The sequence below is a fragment of the Oncorhynchus keta genome, chromosome 16 (assembly GCF_023373465.1).
Source record: "Oncorhynchus keta strain PuntledgeMale-10-30-2019 chromosome 16, Oket_V2, whole genome shotgun sequence".
Taxonomy (NCBI): Eukaryota; Metazoa; Chordata; class Actinopteri; order Salmoniformes; family Salmonidae; genus Oncorhynchus; species Oncorhynchus keta.
In genome coordinates this window covers 21,813,983-21,821,482 of record NC_068436.1, presented here as the reverse complement: position 1 = coordinate 21,821,482, position 7,500 = coordinate 21,813,983, and positions in this window count along the sequence as shown.

The following is a 7,500-nucleotide window of genomic DNA, read 5'->3' as shown; positions in this document are numbered from 1 at the left end:
TTCATAGATATATTAATGTCACCAAATAATGTTTTAAAAGTGTTTTGCAATGAAGATCTACAGTAGCCTCAGCAGCACTCTGTAGGGTAGCGCCATGGTGTAGCTGGAGGACAGTAAGCTTCCGTCCTCCTCTGGGTACATTGACTTCAATACAAAACCTAGGAGGCTCATGGTTCTCACCCACTTCCATAGACTTACACAGTATTTACGACAACTTACAGAGGAGGGAGATCTGTATCACAAAACCTAGGAGGCTCATGGTTCTCACCCACTTCCATAGACTTACACAGTATTTACGACAACTTACAGAGGACGTCCTCCAACCTATCAGAGCACTTCTAGCATGAGCGGACATGTTGTCCACCCAATCAAAGGATCAGAGAATGGATATAGTACACCCACTGAACAAACATACACACATAAACACACACACACACACACACACACACACAACACACTAACACACACACTAACACACACACACATAAACACACACACACACACACACACACACACACACACACACACACACACACACACACACACACACATAAACACACACACACACAACACACACACACACACACACACACACACACACACACATATACACACACATACACACACACACATAAACACACATACACACACACACATAAACACACATATACACACACACACACACACAAACACATACACACACATAAACACACACACACACAGTTCTACTATATATATAATATCCTCCAGTTCTACTATATAATATCCTCCAGTTCTACTATATATATAATATCCTCCAGTTCTACTATATATATATAATATCCTCCAGTTCTACTATATATATAATATCCTCCAGTTCTACTATATAATATCCTCCAGTTCTACTATATATATAATATCCTCCAGTTCTACTATATAATATCCTCCAGTTCTACTATATATATAATATCCTCCAGTTCTACTATATATATAATATCCTCCAGTTCTACTATATATATAATATCCTCCAGTTCTACTATATAATATCCTCCAGTTCTACTATATAATATCCTCCAGTTCTACTATATATATAATATCCTCCAGTTCTACTATATATATAATATCCTCCAGTTCTACTATATAATATCCTCCAGTTCTACTATATAATATCCTCCAGTTCTACTATATAATATCCTCCAGTTCTACTATATATATAATATCCTCCAGTTCTACTATATATATAATATCCTCCAGTTCTACTATATAATATCCTCCAGTTCTACTATATATATAATATCCTCCAGTTCTACTATTTAATATCCTCCAGTTCTACTATTTAATATCCTCCAGTTCTACTATATATATAATATCCTCCAGTTCTACTATATATAATATCCTCCAGTTCTACTATATAATAACATCCAGTTCTACTATATAATATCCTCCAGTTCTACTATATAATATCCTCCAGTTCTACTATATAATAACATCCAGTTCTACTATATAATATCCTCCAGTTCTACTATATATATAATATATATAATATCCTCCAGTTCTACTATATATATATAATATCCTCCAGTTCTACTATATATATAATATCCTCCAGTTCTACTATATATAATATCCTCCAGTTCTACTATATAATATCCTCCAGTTCTACTATATAATATCCTCCAGTTCTACTATATATAATATCCTCCAGTTCTACTATATAATATCCTCCAGTTCTACTATATAATATAATATATAATATCCTCCAGTTCTACTATATAATATCCTCCAGTTCTACTATATATATAATATCCTCCAGTTCTACTATATAATATCCTCCAGTTCTACTATATATATATCCTCCAGTTCTACTATATAATATCCTCCAGTTCTACTATATATATAATATCCTCCAGTTCTACTATATAATATCCTCCAGTTCTACTATATAATATATCCTCCAGTTCTACTATATATAATATCCTCCAGTTCTACTATATATATAATATATATATAATATCCTCCAGTTCTACTATATAATATCCTCCAGTTCTACTATATAATATCCTCCAGTTCTACTATATAATATCCTCCAGTTCTACTATATAATAATATCCTCCAGTTCTACTATATATATAATATCCTCCAGTTCTACTATATATATATCCTCCAGTTCTACTATATATATAATATCCTCCAGTTCTACTATATAATAATATCCTCCAGTTCTACTATATAATATATCCTCCAGTTCTACTATATATATATATCCTCCAGTTCTACTATATATATATCCTCCAGTTCTACTATATATATAATATCCTCCAGTTCTACTATATAATATCCTCCAGTTCTACTATATAATATCCTCCAGTTCTACTATATATATATCCTCCAGTTCTACTATATAATATCCTCCAGTTCTACTATATATATAATATCCTCCAGTTCTACTATATAATAATATCCTCCAGTTCTACTATATATATAATATCCTCCAGTTCTACTATATATATAATATCCTCCAGTTCTACTATATATCCTCCAGTTCTACTATATAATATCCTCCAGTTCTACTATATAATATCCTCCAGTTCTACTATATATATAATATCCTCCAGTTCTACTATATATATCCTCCAGTTCTACTATATAATAATATCCTCCAGTTCTACTATATAATATCCTCCAGTTCTACTATATATATAATATCCTCCAGTTCTACTATATATATAATATCCTCCAGTTCTACTATATAATATCCTCCAGTTCTACTATATAATATCCTCCAGTTCTACTATATATATAATATCCTCCAGTTCTACTATATATATAATATCCTCCAGTTCTACTATATATATATCCTCCAGTTCTACTATATATATAATATCCTCCAGTTCTACTATATAATATCCTCCAGTTCTACTATATAATATCCTCCAGTTCTACTATATATATAATATCCTCCAGTTCTACTATATATATAATATCCTCCAGTTCTACTATATAATATCCTCCAGTTCTACTATATAATATAGTTCTATATATATATAATATCCTCCAGTTCTACTATATATATAATATCCTCCAGTTCTACTATATAATATCCTCCAGTTCTACTATATAATATCCTCCAGTTCTACTATATAATATCCTCCAGTTCTACTATATATATAATATCCTCCAGTTCTACTATATATATAATATCCTCCAGTTCTACTATATAATATCCTCCAGTTCTACTATATATATAATATCCTCCAGTTCTACTATATATATAATATCCTCCAGTTCTACTATATAATATCCTCCAGTTCTACTATATAATATCCTCCAGTTCTACTATATAATATCCTCCAGTTCTACTATATAATATCCTCCAGTTCTACTATATATATAATATCCTCCAGTTCTACTATATAATATCCTCCAGTTCTACTATATAATATCCTCCAGTTCTACTATATATATAATATCCTCCAGTTCTACTATATAATATCCTCCAGTTCTACTATATAATATCCTCCAGTTCTACTATATATATATCCTCCAGTTCTACTATTTAATATCCTCCAGTTCTACTATATAATATAATATCCTCCAGTTCTACTATATATATAATATCCTCCAGTTCTACTATATATAATATCCTCCAGTTCTACTATATAATATCCTCCAGTTCTACTATATAATATCCTCCAGTTCTACTATATATATAATATCCTCCAGTTCTACTATATAATATCCTCCAGTTCTACTATATATATAATATCCTCCAGTTCTACTATATATATAATATCCTCCAGTTCTACTATATATATAATATCCTCCAGTTCTACTATATATATAATATCCTCCAGTTCTACTATATATATAATATCCTCCAGTTCTACTATATAATATATCCTCCAGTTCTACTATATAATATCCTCCAGTTCTACTATATAATAATATCCTCCAGTTCTACTATATAATATATCTCCAGTTCTACTATATATATAATATCCTCCAGTTCTACTATATATATAATATCCTCCAGTTCTATCCTCCAGTTCTACTATATATATAATATCCTCCAGTTCTACTATATAATATCCTCCAGTTCTACTATATAATAATATCCTCCAGTTCTACTATATATATAATATCCTCCAGTTCTACTATATATATATATCCTCCAGTTCTACTATATAATATCCTCCAGTTCTACTATATATAATATCCTCCAGTTCTACTATATATAATATCCTCCAGTTCTACTATATATAATATCCTCCAGTTCTACTATATATAATATCCTCCAGTTCTACTATATAATATCCTCCAGTTCTACTATATATATAATATCCTCCAGTTCTACTATATAATATCCTCCAGTTCTACTATATAATATCCTCCAGTTCTACTATATATATAATATCCTCCAGTTCTACTATATAATATCCTCCAGTTCTACTATATAATATCCTCCAGTTCTACTATATAATATCCTCCAGTTCTACTATATATATAATATCCTCCAGTTCTACTATATATAATATCCTCCAGTTCTACTATATATATAATATCCTCCAGTTCTACTATATATATATCCTCCAGTTCTACTATATATATATCCTCCAGTTCTACTATATAATATAATATCCTCCAGTTCTACTATATACTATAATATATCCTCCAGTTCTACTATATATATAATATCCTCCAGTTCTACTATATAATATCCTCCAGTTCTACTATATATAATATCCTCCAGTTCTACTATATAATATCCTCCAGTTCTACTATATAATATAATAGTTCTCCAGTTCTACTATATATATAATATCCTCCAGTTCTACTATATAATATCCTCCAGTTCTACTATATATATATCCTCCAGTTCTACTATATAATATATCCTCCAGTTCTACTATATATATAATATCCTCCAGTTCTACTATATAATATCCTCCAGTTCTACTATATATATAATATCCTCCAGTTCTACTATATATATAATATCCTCCAGTTCTACTATATATATAATATCCTCCAGTTCTACTATATATATAATATCCTCCAGTTCTACTATATATAATATCCTCCAGTTCTACTATATATATAATATCCTCCAGTTCTACTATATATATAATATCCTCCAGTTCTACTATATAATATCCTCCAGTTCTACTATATATATATATCCTCCAGTTCTACTATATATATAATATCCTCCAGTTCTACTATATATATAATATCCTCCAGTTCTACTATATATATAATATCCTCCAGTTCTACTATATAATATCCTCCAGTTCTACTATATAATATCCTCCAGTTCTACTATATAATATCCTCCAGTTCTACTATATAATATCCTCCAGTTCTACTATATATATATCCTCCAGTTCTACTATATATATAATATCCTCCAGTTCTACTATATAATATCCTCCAGTTCTACTATATAATAATATCCTCCAGTTCTACTATATAATATCCTCCAGTTCTACTATATAATATAATATCCTCCAGTTCTACTATATATATAATATCCTCCAGTTCTACTATATAATATCCTCCAGTTCTACTATATATATAGTTCTACTATATCCTCCAGTTCTACTATATATATATATCCTCCAGTTCTAATATATATAATATCCTCCAGTTCTACTATATAATATCCTCCATATATATATCCTCCAGTTCTACTATATAATATCCTCCAGTTCTACTATATAATATAATATCCTCCAGTTCTACTATATAATAATATCCTCCAGTTCTACTATATAATATCCTCCAGTTCTATATATAAATATCCTCCAGTTCTACTATATAATATCCTCCAGTTCTACTATATATATAATATCCTCCAGTTCTACTATATAATAATATCCTCCAGTTCTACTATATAATATAGTTCTATATATAATATCCTCCAGTTCTACTATATATAATATCCTCCAGTTCTACTATATATAATATCCTCCAGTTCTACTATATAATATCCTCCAGTTCTACTATATAATATCCTCCAGTTCTACTATATAATATCCTCCAGTTCTACTATATAATATATCCTCCAGTTCTACTATATATATAATATCCTCCAGTTCTACTATATATATAATATCCTCCAGTTCTACTATATATATAATATCCTCCAGTTCTACTATATAATATCCTCCAGTTCTACTATATAATATCCTCCAGTTCTACTATATATATAATATCCTCCAGTTCTACTATATATATAATATCCTCCAGTTCTACTATATAATATCCTCCAGTTCTACTATATATATAATATCCTCCAGTTCTACTATATATAATATCCTCCAGTTCTACTATATATATAATATCCTCCAGTTCTACTATATAATATCCTCCAGTTCTACTATATAATATCCTCCAGTTCTACTATATAATATCCTCCAGTTCTACTATACCTCCAGTTCTACTATATATATAATATCCTCCAGTTCTACTATATAATATCCTCCAGTTCTACTATATAATATAATATCCTCCAGTTCTACTATATATATAATATCCTCCAGTTCTACTATATAATATCCTCCAGTTCTACTATATAATATCCTCCAGTTCTACTATATATATAATATCCTCCAGTTCTACTATATATATAATATCCTCCAGTTCTACTATATATATATATCCTCCAGTTCTACTATATAATATCCTCCAGTTCTACTATATATAATATCCTCCAGTTCTACTATATATATCCTCCAGTTCTACTATATAATATCCTCCAGTTCTACTATATAATATCCTCCAGTTCTACTATATATATAATATCCTCCAGTTCTACTATATATATAATATCCTCAGTTCTACTATATAATATCCTCCAGTTCTACTTTTTTTAACCTTTAGCTAGGCAAGTCAGTCTAATAACACTTCTTATTTTCATATATAGTATATATATATATATCCTCCAGTTCTACCCAGCTATATATATATATATCTGACTCCATATCTATATATATAGCTATTCTAACCCAGCTATATCCTCAGTTATTCTATATAGCTAATATCCTCTGACACTCTCTACCCATATCAGTCTGACACTCTCCTAACCCAGCTATCAGTCTGACACTCTCCTACACTAACCCAGCTATCAGTCTGACACTCTCCTAACCCAGCTATCAGTCTAACACTCTCCTAACCCAGCTATCAGTCTGACACTCTCCTAACCCAGCTAATAGTCTGACACTATCAGTCTGACACTCTAACCCAGCTATCAGTCTGACACTCTCCTAACCCAGCTATCAGTCTGACACTATCTGACACTCTCCCAGCTATCAGTCTGACACTCTCCTAACCCAGCTATCAGTCTGACACTAACCCAGCTATCAGTCTGACACTCTCCTAACCCAGCTATCAGTCTGACACTCTCCTAACCCAGCTATCAGTCTGACACTCTCCTAACCCAGCTATCAGTCTGACACTCTCCTAACCCAGCTAAGTCTGACACTCTCCTAGCTATCAGTCTGACACTCTCCTAACCCAGCT